Genomic DNA, 19,529 nt, shown 5'->3' with positions numbered 1-19,529 from the left:
TGAATCTTTCAGGAAATAGATGCAAATTGGAAAACCTACGGAAGTTAACCGAGGTTGTAAATCCCAGCCACATCACACGTGAGCCCGGGAGGTAGAGAACAGCTTTCAAACAACTTCCTACAAATTGAGAGCGAGCGCTGCACTCTCATACATCTTATTAAAGCTGTGGTGAGAAATGGGCTTGCTGATACAGTGCCCCTGTGTTTGAAGCAACCACTCCCATCTAAGGAACAAAAAATGCTGTCATCTACCTGCAGCCGGGGGAATCCAGATTAATTTTTGCCCTCTGAATTAACACACTAAAACTTTGGAATGAGTCATCCAGGGCTGCACTCAACAGACCTGACTCCAGCCTGCTGTGTCAACAACTGCAGCAATCAGGGGAGCACTTTGCTCCCTGTCTCCTTCTCCCTGCCCTCATCAGCTGCAAGGTTTGGGTTTTCATTTTAGCTGGCAGGTGATTCTGAGGGGGGGGAAGAGCATGAATGGGTGCACGGTGAGGAGGGCCAGCACCTCACGTTGCCGTGCAGAAGTGCCTGAGCTAGTGAAGAGCCATTTCGGACTGGAAGTAGGATTGCCAAGGTGAAATATTTAGTGCCAGGACCACTTGGATGTAAGATGCTCTGTCAGCTTCCTGGATCAAGCCAAGCTCCGCCATCCTTTGCTGTGCTGTGTGGATGTTAACCCCTTTGTCTTCGCAGCGCATCACTGCTGAGTGTCACATCCACCCTGATTGCCTGAGATTTTATTTCAGGAAATGGGCATGTTTTCTTAATTGGTTTTATTTGTTTTCCCTTTTTTGCAGTTCAAACTCCAGCTTCCTCCAACTGGAGCTTTGGAACCTTTGGAATTGCAGTCCAAGCATGATTTAAAAACATGCTAGAAATGGAAATGCAATTAAGGTACCTTAACCACCTTTACTCTGCCCTGCAGCAATGCAAAGGAAAACAATTTGGTTTTAAAGGTTATTGTAATCTAGAGCTTTAAACTCGAACATGCCTTGATCCTTAGTGAATGGTTATTGAAGAAGTTTACTGCTGTCACAGTCATAAATAATGGCAAAGTAGAATGCACCTTTTACATTTTTCTTAGGCAAGTGGCACACTAATAGTGGTCATTGTGGCTGTTTTGTGAAAGACCGAGGTAAGTATCAGCAAATGAAACAATCTGAGGTTTCAGCTGGCACTCTGAAGTAGTGATATTCACACAAGCACAGATAAGGAGCATGATGGCTTTTTTTTGCCTTCATCTGAAGAAGGAGAAGCAGTGTATCATAAGCTACATTCCAAGACAAACTGTGTGTTTCAGTCTGATCCTGCGATCACCCACTCGTGCTTAGCTTGGTATTTCTGGGGACTGCTCACACGTTCCATGTGCAGACTGACAGATGTTGCTCTAGCACAAGGGCCGGATCTGTCTTCTCAGAGCTTCACTTTCCTTGCATTTGGAAGTACAGGGATGAAGGGCAAAAGAAGGGCCTTTGTCAGGGGTGCCGCAGGGCTGATCTGCTCGGACCACATGGGCTGCACTCTGGGTAAGCCTGTCCTCACCCCATCTTCTACCATGTTGCTAAGCTGACTTGGCAGGTTGTATGGGGCCACACAAGAGAAGAATCTGTCCCTTAGGCTGGTTTATCTTAACAAGATGGAGAGCTTGAAGTGCATGTTCTCCCATTTCCTTAGGGTCCTTCCAGAGACGGAAGAACCCCCTGTCTGTCTCAAAGGATGAGGTTTTTAATTTTTGGTTAAGTAAAGTGGAATTCTTCATACTGCATGAAGGCTTTTATCTCCCTGTGCCTTCGCTGTTACAGACCTCTCTGCAAGCTGCAAGATGAGGATTTCAAAGGCTGTCACTGTTGGTCTTCGCTGTTGTCTGTGGTGTGAGGAAAACTGAGCCAATCCTGTACTTGGAAATGTTCCACCTTCGCAGGGAGGGAAGGACAGAATCCGATGTGGATCTGTGCTGCTGCAAACCCTTCTGCTGGCTCTGCTTCAGATCCGGTTGTACACCAGCAGCTCAGCTGTGCTGGGCAAGGGGGTTCATTACACATTGCCCTGCTTATCAGGTGCACCAATTTGTTAGTGCCTGAGCTGCCGTAAGCTGGCACTTCATTTGGAAAGCAGTCACTGTCCTCTCCTGACAGCATTCTGTGATCCATATTTTTTTATGGCTGCTATGATCTGAAAATCAAGTACTTTTGGCAGTTTTTGTAGCTCCATATAGTACACTAATATTCATCTGAGCTACTGCCGTTTGCCTTTAATCTGTCCAGATCCAATGATTTGAAGTATCCACAGGTGAAGCATTAGAGACCATGTGTCCTTCCCTTCTAAAAAGGGGGAAACTCTGTTTTATCTGTCATGGCTGGAGGTAGGAGCTCTGTTCCTGGTCATCCAGTGGCATGTGATGGTACAAGCACTTGTCTGTGCTCTGTTGCCCCCCTTGTCTCATACGTGCAGTAATACTGCACCACTCCTCCATCTGTAACATGGTTGGAAGTCTGCAGTGTGCTTAACGTGACCAGGAGAGACTTGTACATCTGGCCTCTTTCATTTGTTCAGTTTTATTGGAGAATAAAAGTTTATTCAGTATTATCTTCCTTTTGGAAGTAGAAGCAGTGATCCTGGAGTCTTCTGTAGCAAGCATGGGCTGGGACAGTTAATGGAAGTCAGGAAAACAGGGGAGAGCATCAGTTGAGGTTGTTGGCTCAGTGTTTCCCAAATGTTTCACCTTGGTAACACTAATTGAAGTGATAACAATAAAGTCTAAACTCTCCCCTCGTACACTTGCTGTGCAAGTGCGCAGAGGTACTAGTGGTAAGGATGTTATGTCAGTATAATTGCTCTATATGTTTAAGAGGCTATAAAGGGTTAGGGTGTGCAAGGAATGCAAGAGCAAGATTACTTTTTGTCTGAGATCATAGTTACATGTTCAGCATCTCTCTAATCCTCTTTTGCTCCCTGGACTGTGTTTCGTGACCTCCTTAGGGGATTTTGATCCACCAGTAGCAAAGCCCAAGCTATCACTCAGCCATAACTGCCTGTGGAAGTACACCCAACCGAAACCTCTGAGATCCTAAGTCAGTCTGAGTGAGAGAAGAGTCTCTACCTCTGGTGGGTTGATGCATTGCCTCAGTTTCCCTAACACCCCTTTGATCTGGCTGCAGTCTGTCAGGGATTGCAGTGTGCATGCAGTAGGGAAGACCCCTGGAAGCTCAGCTGTTCAGTGTGTCTGTGTGTGTGTGGATGTGTACACCATACCAGAGGGGGCATTTTACAGCAGTGGCAATGTTACACAAAGTGTGCAAGAGTGATGAGATGCCCAGTGGGGCTGGATCACTTACACCAGTTAGAAAATACTGGTACTTCCCTGTGGAAACAGGGCAATGTTGGAGAGATGCATAGGAACTGGACTTATTGGCATGGATGTCCCCACTAAGAGTTGTAGCCTGTGCTCAGCTGACAGGATTCTTCCTCTCAGTTTTCAGAGCTGGTAAAAGTTAATACAGTCTTTTTTTTTAGGGGCTGTTTGGTGATATTTAGCAAAAAAGTTTGTGGTCTCAGCTGTAAACCAAATAGGCCATTTACCCCAGTACCTACCACAGCTGGCATGATTGTCCCCTCACTCACTGCTGCTCACCTCTCAGCCAGAGAGCTGAGCTGAGGCCATGGAGACAGAATGATCTCCTTGCTCTGAGACACCTCTGCCAGTTCAACTTAGGAGCTCACCAACAGCATGGTAGAAAGTGGTGCTTGGGCTGTGTCCCCTTGGTGCCAGCGGAGCTCTCAGCCAAACAACCTTCCTTAGATTGTTAGGACATCCTTAAAGAGGAAGAGCCTGTGGCTTTGCCTGCCTGACAGCTATGTGAAGGCAATAGAAGAGCCATGCAGCTGCTCAATACACCACCCCTTCTGCTGGCTGCCAGTGAGACCTGGGCATGCTTGGCCAGCCCAGCACAGGAGCACTGGGCTGGCTGAGGCACCCACCCACCCACCCAGCCGGAGCAGATAAGACCCATTAAGAGTTAATGCCTGCAATTAGAAATGAGCTGCAGGAGTTGGAGGTTTCCGAGAGATGACAGTGGGTGTGAAGCAGTGTAACATTCCCATTAATTCCAAATGTCTCCTCTCTGGCCAGAAAGAAGTGCCCAGATTTTTTAGTCAATATTAATTTTACACTTGGCACCACAGGAGAGTGTGAACTGTGGAGTTCACAAAGGGTCCATCTAATAAACAGACAATAGAAAATCAGAAAAGCAAAGATTGAGTTCACTTGCCCAGGCGATGAGTCTCTAATAACCATGAGGGCTTCAAGGGCAATGGAAAATTCTGAGCTATAATGAGGAGTTGCAGCAAGTGCCTGTGCTGTGGCTCTCCAATGGGCACACGTAGGAGCAGGGAGAGAAGGTGGGATGAGGAGTTCCTGGATCTGGAATGGGAAACAGACAAGGAGGTGGATCTCATGTCACAGGTGTGCCAGCTAAGCAAATTGCTGCCCTGCAGATGCACCCCAAGGCTGTTACCCATTTGATGTCCTCGAGGAGAGAGTTTGATCTTTTAGATGGCTCCCACGTGCATGCTGTCAGGTTTGCTCTGCCCCTTCCTGTTTTGATCACCTCTCTACCCACATTACCTCAAGCAAGCCATCCCTGTCTGCTGGTGGCCTGCAGGATACCAGACATCAGGCTGCAGCAGTTAGCCGAGTGAATACTGCAGAAGTAAGGGATGAACTTGATTCCAAAGAGCCAGATGCTATTAGCTTTCTAATAAACCCTGAGGAAACTCTCTGGGAACAGGAGACAGAATAAGAAAACCAGATTGCTTTGAGAGAGATGTTTGCCAGCTTTGCTCAACTTCCAGGCAGCCTACAAGACAGCCAGCTAAGTCTGCGACACTGGTTTCTTTTATTCAGTCTTGTTGCTAGCATGAGACTACTGAATTTCAGCACTGTATTGTAACCAGTCTATGGGCACTTCAAGCTTCCATGGGCCTTTGTGCTTCATGCCTCAGACTCTCCCTTCTCCCTGGGATAGCAGGGTCCAAAGCTGGGTAACAGACTGTAGACTCCATTTCCTCCTTTGGCTGAGATGATGTTTCGAAATAGAGGTGCCTTTCAAAACAGGTTGATTTTTCTGCAGAATTGTTCTTTTAGTTCCTTTTACTCTTTTCTTCTGACCATTTTTAATATCTGTAGAATCTAAATTCTACCTTGATTGAAATGGCACCGCTGCTAGCAAAATTCAAAGCCTGTCTCTCAAACCCCAAGCCGTTGAACTCCTGGACACACCAACCACCTGGTTAATGAATACATCTCAAGGAGCGTTATTTGCATCTCTGTAACACTGTTAGAGGTTTTGACCTGACTGTTAAAGAAGCAGGGTGAAAGAGGAAGAAGATGCCTGTCTCTAAGTTGTCTATATGGGACAAGCTACCAGTGGATAGTGCATCTGATCAGCTGTAATATTCCAGACTGGTATCTGGGTAGAAAGCCACTGATAGTTTGGGGTTTTTTTAGGATCAGAACAGGGAAAAAGGCCGAGGTTCCTCAGCACAGGAAGCAGTTGTGGTCCTGGCAGTTGAGGTGGAGAAAAAGGAAATGCAGGGCATGCAGAGTCCTTGGTGAGAGAGAAAATGAAAGCCCTGGTAAAGAAACATGGAGAAAACAAAGTGTGGGTAGGCTTTAGGTTAGGAATAAGGGATATGAGTGAGGTCTATGTGTCAGAGAAGAGAAATGGGGCAAACAGACTCCATTAATCAATGGTCACTGTACTCAAGAAATAACAGTGAAAGTAAACGACATTTGCACTGAGGTCTGCTCTCTTGCAATAGGGTGTGCGAGAGGGGCTTGTGTCGGAGGGTGTATGGGGGGCTTTATACCTGCTCTCACTAGACCTTGCATTCTGAGCTCTATCCCCTATCTGCTTGGTGAGGGTGTCGATAGCAACTTCTTGCTCCCCCACCCCGTCACAGAACGTACGTTGGCAAAACACATCTGTGGTTTGGATCCAGAAGCCAACATTTGGGCAGCATTGAATGCTAACAGATTGCCAGGACTGGGAGGTTTCACCTGACGTCTGAGGAACTCAAGGATGAACGAGCTGCATTGCCAAAGGCAGTGTGGAACATTTCTCTTAAAGATTTCTTGGCACCTGCAGCATGGAGGACGGGTAAATATTGCATCAGTCTTGTAAAACAAAAAGGTTTTGGGAGGCTTCAGGTTGGTGGTAACCTGACATGTGTAGAACATAAACCAGTAGGAGCTGCAATAGAGAAAAATGTATTTGACAATGAGATAAACACAATCAGTTCAGGAAGAATCAATGGGATTTCTGTAGAGGCAAGAGGTTTGTCTTGCAAATCTCTCAGAGTTCTTTGAAAAGTGTGTGGGTAAGAGTGCAACAGCCCCTACCAGACTGCTGTGAGACTTCTGGCCCTTATTGGGAACCTGAGCAGGCACTGCCTAGGAGAGAAGGTCCTGAGATGTGTAAATAATTGGCAAAGAGATAGGAAACAAGGCAGGAGAAAATGGGAGAAAAGTTACCCCAGTGGAAGGATGCTGCCGGGGAAAGGAATAAAGAAGGAACCCGAAACATAAACCAGGAACACTTGCAGTGTTGCAGTGTGTGTCTGTGTTCGATTTTGGGTTAGTTTGTTTTTTTTTTTAATGAAGAAAGCCTGCTGTGCTTTCACTTTACACACAAAACATGGTTTTGTTTTCTTCATCCTCAAGGAGTACATTAGACATGGGAAAACTCCAAGAATGGCATCTATATAGGACTGAATGAGAAGTTGTCTTCAGCTTGGAGGAGACATGACTGAGAAGTAGAGCAAAGATGGTAGAGCATGGGTAGGGACTGCCTATTGTTTTCCCCTAGGCAAGAACAAGGGTTTTCCAAAGAAAATCTTGGCCTGAACCATCATGATTGTTCTTAACTCTTATGTTCTATAGGGTGATTTTCCTCATGTAGAATGGAATCACCTGCCCTAAGGGATACTGCTTTCCTACTTGAGTTTCTTTTCTGAAGAGGGAAGGCACAGTCTTCCTAGGTAAAATTCTGTATGCAGTGATGGATTCACTATTCTGACCCAGCCTGCAGACAGAGGATTGGCTGTGGAGGGAGTTTCCTCGCCCAGATGAGTCACTGTCACTAGAGCTTATGCATATATGTATGGTGATCCTTTTGATCTCTCTAGGCATCTGGGTTTCTTCTGCTTGGGTAACTGGCAGCTAGCCCAGCTCATCTGAACTGTCAGCTGGAAAGGTGGAGGCTGATCAGAAATAGCCAGAAATGGATAGGATCCTTTGTGGAGACCTCTCTTCCCTTTGTACTTTGAAGGTATTGCATGCTTTATTGCCATGTTTTCCATTACTTACAGACTCCCCTTTGTCATCTCTGTCACCATAGACAAGACCTCTCATAAGAGCTGGGAAAGTGAGAAGGTTAGAAGGGGCAGGATCAAGGTGTGCTTCAGAGCACCTGCATATTCATCTTTAGCCTGTCTTACTGGAGGCTAAATACACCGGAGTTGCTCTCTGCAAATCCCAAACAATCAGTCCATGGCTTAAAGGACTGCACTGGGGTGAACAGGTATTTTATCACCAGCAGGCCAGCTCCCACCTGCAATAGCACATGGCCCCATCCAAGGTCTGTTAGGAGGGCTGAGCAAGACTTCACATCATGTTCTCTTTTATGTGCCTCATTACTGAATCAGCTCTGATACCTTGCCTCTGTGTGAGAGCTGTGTGTAATGTTTAGGTCATAAAGATTAAGGCTTGTGTTTGTCCCTGGACATTCAGCACTTGAGAAGAATCGGCGCCTATCAGGAGAGCCTGGATGAATGGCTCTTTTCTGACTCATCCTGCTTTTCCATTACTTCCCCTTGCCTAGTCCCGTTTCCCTGCTTCAGTCCTACCAACACACCATTATTCTCACCCTGAAGAAATCCACATGTGAAGTGTGCCCAGCAGAGAGGTGTTTTGGTGGATGTCTATTTGCTTGGGAGCCCCTGGGGCTTTTCCTTGGGGAAGCCATGGAGAGTAAATGGTTTAGCAGAGTTCAGAGTGGTGCTACCAGAGTTACGGAAGACAGAAGTGGCAAGAAGAACCCGAGATCTTAAAATGGTGAAACCGGAGTGCTGAAGTGTAAGTCAAGTGTGCAGAGATTCCATGATTCTCTAAGAAAATGGGAGGAACCAAACCAAAGGATCCTAAGAAAAGGTTTACCAGCAATTTTTAAACCAGATTTTTCTAGTGTTTGGTTTCTAACAACTTGCAGGCAGCTCAACCTTGTGCTGTCACAGCAGGTGTTGAACCATCTCTGCCGGTTCCAAACTGCATGTGTTTCAGTCGCTAGGAGCTTCTGGAAACCCTGGCTGCTCAGCGGCATTTATGCTCATGGGTAACTTGGTAACTGGGGGATAAAACCCTGCAGATTTACCTCCGGGAAATGTGTGGGGAGAGTGCCACTGTGTGGTGACACAGAAAACGTCATCCTTGGCGCGGAGGGTTTGAAAGAGCAGCTCTTTGAAGTTAACGGAGGTGTTCCTGATTTCTCCCCAGGAGCTGGGTTCTGCAAGTAAAGGAGCGACACTTCAGGCAGTTGTTTTACTTGTCTATTCGGTTTCCTTCCCTTCTCCCTCCCGATAGCCTTTTGACAAAGGTAAGGCAAAATGTGTTCTTTTTCCAGTTGTGTGTTAACTCATGTCTTTCCTCAAGGAATAGTGAAGTAAAGGGATAAGGACAGAACACATACAGATAATATACCGTGTCCTGCAGTTTTCTCCAAACAATCTGTTGCAAATTGTCTCAGGCATGGGCAACACAAGTTCAGGGACTTGGGGCTGTGCTTTCTCGTACCTGAGCTGGGGTGATACTGTGATCATTCCTCTATTACAGCATGCATTCTGCACCCCACAGTGCTCATGCTGAGACTACAGTCTTCTTCTCAGTGCGCTGTCCTGGCATCCTCATAACCCGGTCATTTGGCTTTACTGAGTAGGTCTAACACCTCGGTCCTTGATTTTTCAATGCTTTTTAGCTCCTTAAATATTAAGTCTGTGGCTAGTTTGCTTTGTTTCTGCTCTGGGGAAGGGAGCACTTCCTTCTGAAGCTCTGCTGTTTGTTATAAGATTGAACAGAAAAGAAAACAGTGAGCAGGAACCACCTTGCCAGGGGCATAGCCTGTAGGCTGTACCTGTGCTCTAAGCCTGGCACTGGCTCTGCAGCTAATCCATCAGCGTGCTTATTGGTTCTTTGCAGACGTCTTTCCAAAATAGTCTGACTTCAGGAGTTCTTCAGCTGGATCATAAGCAATTTGGTAGCATTTAGAAGTGCATGTGAGCTTCACCCTTTAAGTCCTCCAAAGCCTAAAAGGATTCAAGCAACGGTGTCTTGAAGCTGCACATGAGATACGCATTGGAAAACTGGGAGGAAGCACGATGTGCACTGCTGTTGTATCTTTAGCATAAATCTACTTGACATAGCACCTGGGACACTCCTCTGATTCTCTTGCTAGGACACACCAGCCTCTTATCTACCTGGTAACTTTCTAGAGGAGCACTGGGATAAGGACGCAATCACCGTAAGGGCCTTCCTGAGATGTGTGCTGCAGTCTTCAGAATGGCATACTTCAGAAGTTTAAAAGACAGGTTTTTGTCTGTCTTGCACTGCCTCTCTCTTACAGAAATTTGGACCTTCCAGCTGGGATGCCAGTAAAATCCTCTTGCCAGCAAAGAAGCTTTGGGAAGCTGTAAATATGGCTTCCTGAGGACCTACTGCATTTCCTTTAAACGCTCCACCTTTGTGCGGTGTTGCTGTGCTAATCCTTTGGATGGCAGCCTAATGGATAATCATGGGCCTGAGCTGTCTCCCACAGAAACATGCATCTTCCTCCATATGTACACCTAACCCCCAGTGTTTGGGATGCTGCTTGCTACACCTGCCAGGCTGTGCTCCCCAGCCGTAGCCTTCCCGCTCCACATCTTAGGGGTAGTCCTCTGATATGGGCTGCTTGCCATGGGTTTTTCTGCTAATGCTCTTGGCTGCCTCTGCTCACAGATGAGAATTATCCAGCTTTTATTTTCCCACTGGGATCTAGCCCTTATTCATACGCAGCTGTCTCCTGGTGGAAGGTTCATTTTGTGTTACAAAGGTCCTTTGAGACCACCTCCAGGCCATCATTCGCAATGTCTCCACATGTCTTTATCGAGCAAGGTGTGAGCTCTTTCTAGTTCTAACTGCACCTTTCTTGCCTGCAGCAAAGCTGTTCCCTCTTCTCTTCTTATTCTCAGTTGTCCCACCTTCCTTGTCTGCACGTTGTCAGGAGCAGTAGCTGACTCCTACTAGAAAGGTAAAAAAGGGTCAGCCTTATTACCAGGTGCTAGGATTTATGGTGTTGCTTCACCAGGATTCATCCTTCCCATTGCAAGAGCCAAATTCTTCCACCTCTGGTAATTAATTGACAGCATTTTGGGCCTGAAATAGTGAAGTATCCTTTAGCTTCCCCAGTGTGAATCACAAGCTTTGTAGCTGCAGGAGCAGCTGGATTCCAAAGACTCTAAAGTGACACCTAGCCAGTTCAGGAGATTTTGCAGCCATGGAGAACAAGCAGAAATTAATTCTAGTCCCTGTGAGTTGCCTATTCTGGCCTTCTGATAGATACAGTTCTGCATGAACATACTTAAGAGCAGCCTGATTAGAAACTTAATGTCATAGAAAAGAGCTGGCAGGCAGCCCAAGAAGTTGCTAAACACACTTCGTTTCTAGGGGGAGCCTTATTACCATCCGTGCTAATCCTAGTACATGTGTGAGACCCATTTTTAGCTTCTCCATGGGAAGAGGCTCCACAAACTTATAGTTTATTCCACTACCTTGCAGTCCTGACCATTAAGTCATTAGGCTTTCCTTAATGTTCAACCTGACTTTCCCTTCTGCATTCAAATTGACTTTTTATCCCATCCACACATTATTCTTGCCTTGATAGCGCATTGTTCTGTGCATTTGAAACCCATTATTGTATCCTTTCTGCTCTCCAGTCTCTAGGTTTAACAACCCTGTTCCTCAGTCTTTCCTCACAGGCCATGTTTTCTAAGCCTTTGATTTTTGGAGGTCTTCCAGCACGTCCACAACTTTCTCAAAGTGAGATTTTGTAATGCTGCAGCATCCAAAGAGTTCAAATTGCTGCTGAGCATAATAGGAGAATTAAAAAATACAGTATTATGGGGCCCACTTCCATTACAATGGTAAAATAGAGCATGGCAAATCTGTTTCTTATCTTATGGAAATCACATCGCAGCCTAATCTCCAATTGCAATATTCATTAATACAGCCTGAATAATAAGCATGTATAGAACAATTGTAATGAAAGCTACTTTCATAGTGCTTAGGAGATAGAGGTTTGTGCACATGAGAGGTTCTGACAAGATCAGGATAGCAGTGAATGAAGCTCTTCATATACATCTGTCTAACAGAAAGGGATTAGGCACAAATGAATCTACAGCTGGTGTTAGCCTACGTGTATCATGCTGGTTTCTGGAGGAGTGATGATAAAGAGTAGGAATGCACTGCATTGTGGTAAAAACACTGCATGTTTTCTATAGGAAACTGGTTCTTGCAGGCACAAGGTAGCCCTTGTGTAGAGCAAGTCTTGCTGCAAACACACAAAACCCTCTCAGGACATCAGTATCTCAGCGAGTCAGTCAGGAGTGGAAACCTTGCAACTTTGACACTCCTGTCCTCTGGATTTGACTGCTGCTGCTTTCCTGCTGATCGGTCCAACTCATGCTTGTTCATCATGGGACCTCCAAAAGAGAAATTACAGTTATAAAGAGGCTTCAGCCCTTGGCCAGAAGCTGCTCTACCACAGCAGCTTCTCTGAGGTGTTCTGGGGACAGAAGCAGGATAGACAATGTTGGGGTAGTCCTGTTCTGCATCTGACAACCAGGATCCAGTCTCTGTTTAGGGCAGAACTCTGCTGGTTTGGTGTGCACTGAAAACAGGCAGCTCAAACCTTTGTCTTTCAGGGCTTGCCTCTTGGCACTGAGGCTGCCCAGGGGAAGAAATCCTGACTGCAGGGGTAGGGGGAACAGGGAACAGTCTGTCAAGGAAAGCTTTGATAGTATCTTCACGTACATAGCTGGATGGAATCAGCACATGCTTAAACTGTTTTGCTGACAATATCCTACCTTGATATTGATGTCTAAAGATACTGATCTTAATTTTCCTTCCTCACAAAACAAGGAGCTGCTATCAGACCATAGAGTGGCAACAGACCCATTGGTTAATTCATGTTTGTAAAGCAGTTAAATGGGGTGGTAAGGACCACTGTTGTAAAGTCCAGGGGGGAACAGGTAACTTGACTTTCTGAAAGAGGGTTGCACACAGTAGTAAAGAACTAGACAAAAGAGTAAAAAGAAACAGCAGTGTTTACTGGGTGGAAGGGGCAGCTTGTGCCATGAATGGGAATGCTGTAGAAGAAAACATTTTGTGTTCTTAAAGGGCTTCTGTGATCCTTGGCTGTTGAACTACAGGAGTGGAAAAGAGGAATTAATTTTACCCCTGGTTTAATGGAGGTCAAGGCAGCTACTGAAGCAGGGCAATGCTGCTTTGGTACCCTCTTGAAAGGTATTAATATTTGAAGATGAGAGCTTGGTTTGTTGTTGTTGGTTTTGTTTAAAGCTTTACAGTGTGAGGCTTAAGGAGCTCAGCCTATTTAATTTTTTAGAAGAATAGTGTGAGTGGACTTGATAACAGGGTAAAGTATCGCTGAGCAGGGGAGGTAGGGAAGAGGTAGGGAAGAGGTAGGCTGGGTGCTTATCACAGAGAAGTAAGATAAGAACCTGCAATCTGAAAGCACACGAATCCAATTGTAAATCGGGCACCCTTTTTAAAAGGGATTAACCACCACAACACGTGTCCAAGGGTAGTGGTACGTTCTCCATCCCATGATGTCTTTAAATCAAGAACACGTGATTTTCTGGGACTCACGCTTCCATCAAGTATAAGAGTTCTGGGCTCATGCCAAGGATAATGATGAAATGACATTTATATACAGAATGATGGAATCGTTTCTCTTGGCCTTAAATGTTAATGAAATTATGAAGTGTGGGTATTAAATTAAAGACACTATCCTCCAATATATGCCCAATAAAGATTAAATAGGGTTCCATTTGCCATTTTTATATCTGACATTTCCTAACTAAACGTTTAATTCCCACAATATTAATAATGCTCTTTAGCACTTGTAGCAGTCAACTATCTCTGCTTTAGTACTGTTTCATTAAGGTCAATACTTCCTTGCCAGGAAGTGTTTGTATGAAGGGCAGATTTCTTCATTTCACATGCAAAGCGCAACAACTCAAGTTCTGACTTAGTCATTATGATTCTGCCCTCTTTGTGCATCATGCATCCTGCTTTGTCTCTGGTGATATTTAAGAAAACAATATGAAAATGTTTTTAATATAATATACAATATATTAATATAACATACAATAATACAAATTATTATTTAATAATAAAAAGTTTGTGTATTTCCATAGATACAGCAGAGTGTGTGCAGGAGGAGTTCTGATATGTTGGGTGTGTTTAAGCATTTAGATTAATAGATAATAATTTTCAGGTACTTGGATTCATACACTCTAATTGTTGGATTAGACATTGTTGCAGGGGTGGTCAAAGGCTTTTCTGAACAGTTCATGCTGATTTTGTTTTATTAGCAGTTAGGAGCTCCAAATAAAGTCTTAAGCCACTTTGCTTAAGACCTGTGTAATTATATGGTGGAAAATATATCTCTTCCCAAAGAAAATGTTGTCTAAATAAGCAAGATGTTACTGGGTTTGTGTGTTATCCCCCCTTCACGTGTGGCAAACTGAGGACAAAGGAAAAAGGTGACTTCCCTGGCATCACGGAGGAAGCACATGGCAGCCCCAAGAACTGGATGCATTTCTGGAGCCCCCATGTACATCTTTAACCAGGAGATCATCACTCCCATGTTAATAAGGTGGAGACATGTTTTCCAGAGTGCAGTAAGTGAATTAGGTGCTTTACTGACCTTTTTGGGTATTGCTGAGAAACTCAAGTGATTGCAAATCTTATATGGACGGCTCTGAGGGAAAAATGAAATGCCTTCAGTTTACTCAATTGTATTATTTCTGTAAGCAGTTCACTACTTGACATAAAGAAGAGTCTCAGACTTTGTTTCTTAACATAATGCAATGGGTTTTCTCCAGGTACAGATTGAGATGTTTTAACTCTCTGGTTTTGCTAATGGTGATGTGCCCAAAACCCCAACATACATGGCTTAGTCATGGAAAAAGTCTTCATTCTCCTTTGCAAAATACTTGTAGGGACTTTTGCCAGCTCTAATAGTTGTTCACATAATTAGTATAGTATACCTAACTTAGAGCCATGCAACATCTCCTTTTGAAATACAGTTATGCTCAACTGAAGTAGGCTTCCCATTTGTGGCTTATAGTAAATGCCCCGAGTGCATTTTGTGCTCAGATTAATAACTGCTTTATCATCACAAGCCTTCCTGCGGCTACCTCTTTGGGGTTTCTTTATTCTGTCTTTTTTTCTTTCCTGAAACAGCGTCAGCATGGTTCTTGCTAGCATTTGTAAGGTGGGAAGCCCATGAAATGATCTGTCCCCTTGATTCAGATCATTCAGTTCACATTTGGAAGCTGGCCTTATTTCTAGGAAGCAGGGCAGTGGTACGAGCTGCCTGGTGTAAGTGCTCTGGTAGGGGATTTATCTTCCTTTTAGTTGAGTGTGAGATTCCAGGCGATTGAAGTGAGCTCGGTTTCACTTGCTGTCACTACTCAGGACTGCCATCAGAAGGAGATAGCTGGCAGTGCTCATGCTGCTCTCCATATCACTAACTGGGAGCGCAATAAGGAGAGTTCGACTCACTGTAAGGCTCCTGAAATGAATGTGTGCAGAGACTTCGGTTAGCGGCTTCTCTCCAGCAAAGAGGGAGTCAGCACCTGGGTACCTCTGTCTTTCTCTGCTGCCTTCACTGCTGGCTCTGCTGCAGTCGGGTCAAGTGGTGCTGCCCAACTTCTCAACAGGTAACGTGCTCCTTTCTTTCCGCATTAGCAAGCTTGTGTTTGAAATGCATATGCAAAGCTCATCTGCAGGATGCTGCAGATTATTAAGGCACAGGGGTTAATAAATTGTGTCTCGGGATTGAGAAAGACTTGGTTTGAAAGTAGGTAGCGGCACAAAACTGAGTGTCCTGCATGTCCCTGAGCCAGGTGCCAAAAGCCTGGTTCCTGGTGCCTCACCAGGAAGCACAGAGGGCCGTTTCCTGGTTTTGTGCAAGTGGACAGTGTTTTGCAGATGCCAGTAGTTAGGCTGCACAAGACAGTAATTGCACAGAGGAGCAAGGCATGGTGCTATCTGAAGTAAAAGCTGACTGTGAATTTTGGTTTAGTAACCACAGATTTCTCCTTATCCTCTCATTTCTATGTGAATACTGGTGGTTTTTTCTCCCCTGATCTAACTGTGCAGTGCTTGGGGAACTTGCTTTTTGGTGAAAGTGTCTGGACAATGACTTTAAGAAAAGGAAGAAACCTTTAGCAAACCTTTGAGTCTTTGGGCAAGTTCCCCAAGGGAAAATGTTAACAGACTCTTAATGAGTCTGCAGTCCACACAGAGGCATTGTCACTTATCTGGCTTGATACTCTGGGGAGAAGTGCTGGAAGGGTGTCTAAGACCTCAGGCAGTGGCCTCAGGATTTGGGGTACTGAGTTTGGTACCTGAGTTTCCTTGGACAGAGATGGTGAGCTGGGTCCCATATGCCCTCCCTGCTCTGGTTTGGGAGTGGATGGGAAGTGCTGTGCAGTTTAGCCCCTCTGGGAACCCCGGCTCGCACTCCAGTGCCGCTCTGTGCTAGGCTTCCAGGGCAGGGAACTCAACCCTATACCTTTGGCCAGATGGGTCCCACGAGCCTTCAGCTTCCTGGGGGAAGAGGGTGAGGGTGTGTTGTGCTGCTCGGCAGGATGTGGCTGATCCTGGCCTGTATTTCATGAGTTGTGACAGCCTCTCCTTTGCGCTCCTGAACATGACAACATGGGGAGGCTGCTGGTGCAGCCTACTTATAATGCCTTGCTCTGTTCTCTGCTGGGAGTCCTTAGTGTTACTCTACAAATAGGAATGACTTAATTTTCAGTCCCTGTAGCCCAGGTTGAGTGCAAGTGTTAATACTTCCAGTGCTATTCCATAGTCTTATAGACAACAAATGTGAAACGAAGAAAGACTGCATGAGTTGCCCAAGATAAGAGTCAGGAACAGATTCCAGACCCCTCTTAGAGTCGTAGAATAGTTCGGGTTGGAAAGGACCTTAAGATCATCAAGTTCCAACCCCCCTGATTCTAAGAGTGCTCTTGCAGCAGCATATTGATGTTGTGCTGAAGCTGGGTGCTCAGGATCTGGGAAATATGAAACTATTCATGTCTACATCAATACTTGAAATTCAGGAATCAACAGTCTTTTTCCCATGTAGCTGTGCATGTCTTTAATGTATAAAAGCTTCTAGCGCTGTCAGAAGGTAGGTCTTTAGTCCATAAGCTCCTGTCCCAGGTGGTAGCACCTTCCTACCTTGCTGTCTCACTCAGGTTCTTCCCCGCAGCCCCATCACCAGCAGAGCTCAGCAGTCAGGGACCTACTGTGGAAGGGGAACTGAAACACATGAAGGCGCTTTCATTAGGGTTCCACTCTACAGCAGAGGTGGAAATGTAACTCTGTTGGCAGAGCTACTGAAGCTCCTGTTCAGGCCTCGAGCTGGTCCCTAGCACTGATGCAGAGCATGGAAGCACATACGGTTCCTGTATTTTGTTTTATCCTCTGTAAGCTTAAATAGTTTCTGTGTTCTGAGCTGGGTATTTTATCAGTCAGGATATGCTGGAGGTGGTGGAGTTGCTTGCTGGTTGCATCTGTTTGGAAACTCTTGCTATTGATGTTACACAGGAACTGAATTTTTCCCGCTGACCTGTTGCTTGGCTCATGCTTCCCAGGTAAGTGACAGGTTAAGCTGCCCTAAAATAGCTTTGAGAATAAGGGTCCTTATGTTCAGCAGTGTTGAGCTCAGATGGCAAAGGGTGTCGATGCTGATCAAAATGATCAGGAGATATGACTGCATCCCAAGAAACTGGAACACCCTGGCTTGTTCAGCCAGGTGAGATGGGGGATTCTTGTCCTTGCATCACCAATGACAGTAAATTGCTCATTGGAAAAAAAAACCCACAGGCAAGGAACTAGGAGACTTTTAAGCATGAGACCAGAGATGGCTTAGACTTAGCTACTCACAGTAGTTAGGGAAATCACCCAGAGAAGTTATTTCTGGTTTTCTGATGTGATTTATGAGGTTGTGGCAGTTACCTGCTGCTGCCACAAGCTTCATTTAGCAGCCTTTAAGTTCCTTAGTTCACAGAAAAATCTGGCACAAGAGGTGACAGAGTGTCCCTACCACTGTGCTTTCCCAAGGGAGGTATTCCAGCACTGGCTGTCCTGCTTTTCTGGTGGAGCAGTCCCTGGGGAACCACAACAAGCTGTGTTATTTCTTGATCTGCTGCGAGACGTGAGCAGCCCTGAGCGTTGGGTTTCTCGGAAGGTGAAAGTGATTTCTCATCATGTGGGTGCAGATCGTTGTTGCTGCAGTTATTGGAATGAAAGGGTTCTCTCTGCCTGGCTTTCTTAGGCCTCTTCTTTAGATGTCTTGACTGACAAAGTCTTTTATCCTCCTCCGCTTATGCGGGGCTTAGGCCAATTTTCCCACTCCCCCCTTTCACAGGGAGACTGAGGAGTGACCACATTCACATGGGTGAAGTTACCCTGGGTTTGCTTTGTCACATGTGGCAGCAGAACAATGGCACTGTGCTCATAAGTGGGAGTTGTGCTTTGTGGGTATTTTTCCCTATTATTATAGAGACAGCGGCAGAGTTAAGGCTGTAATGAAGGGTCTCTCACAATCACACTCCTATTATGCTTTGAAAAGGCTTTGTGTCTGGTACGTGGGCACTGCAGCTAGACAATCATTTGCTGGCAGCATTTGCTGTGAATCAGGCCCACAGTTTGGGGGTTTTAGTCTGATGTCCCAAGCATTCCTGTCTCATGTTGTATTTCTCCCAAGGACATAGCATCAAATTTAACCGCCCTGAGGAAACAGGATGGGGTTCTGCTGTTTACCTGGCCAAGTCAGTAAGCTGACCCTGAGGCTTCCTCTGTAGTCTGTGGAAAGGGAAAAGTCCCCCATGAAGACTATTCAACACCCTGTGTCAAACTACAACTACACTGTCCCAGGAGGAGCTTTTCTTTCCTGGGAATTAGGTGTGGTGGAAAAACTGGCTTTGTACAACTTAGCACCTAAGTCAGGTGTAATGTGCTTGTGAGAATCCCCTGTCCTCTGCCAGGAGCCTGGGAAAGCTTCTGGGACAGGAGGTGCTTCGGTTTAGGTGATGTTTCTCCCAAAACCATGGTATTCACATGTCTGCATCATTTGCAAAGCTTTGCATATGGCTCTCATAAAGGTGATCTAAGGTTCACAAGCATTGGACAGGTCTTGTGCCCTTGTGGATAGTGTATAGGAATGGAATTAAGCTCTGCTGGCTCCACTCCCAGCAGGGAGTGCAGTGACTCCGGGACTCAATATTGATTGGGTTTTATATATATATAAAAACTATTGTTGAGTAATTTGAAGTAGAACTGCAGTGAGCGCTTTTGCTTTGTAGGTATCTTACATTGAGTCACATAAAGCTTACAAAAGCCCCAAGGAGTGATGCTTGTATAGCTTTGCTTGTGGCTTTTTTTCCTCTCTGCACCAGGCTTCAAGAAGCATGTGCTTGGCGATGGGAAGGTGGAAGAGAGCTGTCCAAAGACACTGCTGTCTCCTGGCAGTCTGTGCATTTCTCTGCAGTCCTGGCTGGAGAGAGCTAGCCAGATAGACAGTGTAGAGTGTATCAGTGTAGCAAGATTTAGGAAACAGTCGTTGTGCAAGAACTGACTTTCTTTGCATCTGGGGGAAAATGAATTCTCTGTGCTGTGATGCACAATTGGGATTTAATGCGGGTTTCAGTTCCAGTGAGCCCACGAGAGAGGTGGCTTCACTAAGAGCAATGCCTTCAGTGGATGTGTTTTCTTAGGATATGGAGCGAAGGCTGGAAGTTTTCTTGCTGCACCTGCCAGTGATATTCTCAGGTTCTGTGTGTCCAGCCTGAGGTGGCCAAGCAAATAGTGCAATCTGAGACTGAAAAAGGAAATAAAAACACTTCACTGAGCCCTCCTGTCTGCACAGCCTCCCCCAGATACAACCACATCAGTTGTTATCTTTGACAGTACTTGCCATAGCCCGTCATTCATCCCATTCCCTATGCTTCAGCCATCACCATGGAAAAACAGGGGGAAACATGGGTATGACACTTTTCAAGGACGTGTTTGTATTTTCTCCATAACTCGTTTCCCTGTATTAGCATTAGGATCTGAATTCCAAGAAGTGCTGAGCCTGTGCTTTCACATTACTGTGATCCATAGGGAGA

At 45.5% G+C, this 19,529-nt stretch overlaps 1 protein-coding gene across 4 annotated transcripts in view; it reads left to right on the top strand.

The window, feature by feature from the left end:
- Positions 1–19,529, top strand: part of LOC133271856 (high mobility group protein HMGI-C-like) — a 61,542-nt gene that overhangs the window by 31,775 nt on the left and 10,238 nt on the right. Inside the window, exon 1 of one of the 4 annotated variants that reach the window (XM_061458303.1) lies at positions 7,199–7,336. The exons of 1 other annotated variant lie outside the window; for it this stretch is intronic. The gene's annotated coding sequence lies outside the window, so the exon portion shown is untranslated. Of the gene's footprint in view, positions 1–7,198; positions 7,337–13,998; positions 15,066–19,529 lie in introns of those variants that run through there. 2 more of the 4 variants (XM_061458305.1, XM_061458301.1) reach the window with 2 other exon arrangements.

This window comes from Pezoporus flaviventris, unplaced genomic scaffold (genome assembly GCF_033815535.1).
Source record: "Pezoporus flaviventris isolate CSIRO_AGI_PZ_B2104156 unplaced genomic scaffold, CSIRO_AGI_Pfla_v1 ptg000026l, whole genome shotgun sequence".
NCBI lineage: Eukaryota > Metazoa > Chordata > Aves > Psittaciformes > Psittacidae > Pezoporus > Pezoporus flaviventris.
The sequence above is the reverse complement of the archived record's forward strand: the minus strand, read 5'-3'. Positions and strand labels throughout refer to the sequence as shown.